The sequence below is a fragment of the Carlito syrichta genome, unplaced genomic scaffold (assembly GCF_000164805.1).
Source record: "Carlito syrichta isolate Samal-C Ts95f unplaced genomic scaffold, Tarsius_syrichta-2.0.1 Scaffold303102, whole genome shotgun sequence".
NCBI lineage: Eukaryota > Metazoa > Chordata > Mammalia > Primates > Tarsiidae > Carlito > Carlito syrichta.
Window position 1 is genome coordinate 410,915 of NW_007247198.1, and position 793 is coordinate 411,707.

Here is a 793-nt window from a genome sequence, read left to right on the forward strand (position 1 = left end):
TCTCTACAATAAAGCAAAAATAGCCAGGCGTGGTAGCACGCGTCTGTAGTTCCGGCTACTCGGAAAGCTGAGGCGGAAGGATTGCTGGAGCCCAGAAAGTTGACGCTGGAGTGGCCGTGAACGTGCGTGCCACTGCACTCCAGCCTGGACAAGGGAGTGAGACTCCAACTCAAAACAATCTTTTTGGTTTAAATTAGTCCTTTACAGGTGGAGGCGAGCGCGGAGAGGGCGCCATGAATGCCCCGGGCACACTGCGGGAGTACAAGGTGGTGGGGCACTGCCTGCCCACCCCCAAGTGCCACACGCCCCCGCTGTACCGCCTGCACATCCTCGCCCCCAACCATGTGGCCGCCAAGTCCCACTCTGGACTTGGTGTCCCTGCTGAAGAAGATGAAGAAGTCCTCAGGGGGAGAACCTCTACTGCGGGGAGGTGTTGGAGAAGTCCCCGCTGCGAGTGAAGAACTTGGGCATCTGGCCGCGCTGCGACTCGCGCAGTGCCACCCACAGCATGTAGAGTCCTGCGACGTGACCACCCGCGGGCGCTGTCGCCCAGTGCTACCGTGACATGGGCCCCCGGCACCGCGCCCGTGCCCAGTCCTTCCAGATCATGGAGGTAGAGGAGATGGCAGCCAGCAAGTGCCGCCGGCCGGCGGTCAAGCAGTGCCACATCTCCAAGATCAAGTTCCGCTGCCCCACCGTGCTCTGCCTCGCCAGCACAGGGCGCGCTTCACCACCAAGAGGCCCAACACCTTCTTCTAGGGCTTTCCGGCCCCTAATAAACCCCAGAACACCC

At 61.5% G+C, this 793-nt stretch overlaps 1 pseudogene; it reads left to right on the forward strand.

Annotated features, from left to right (window-relative positions):
• Window positions 1-214: 214 nt before the first annotated feature.
• LOC103260023 lies at window positions 215-759 on the forward strand (annotated as a pseudogene).
• The last annotated feature ends 34 nt before the right edge of the window (window positions 760-793 follow it).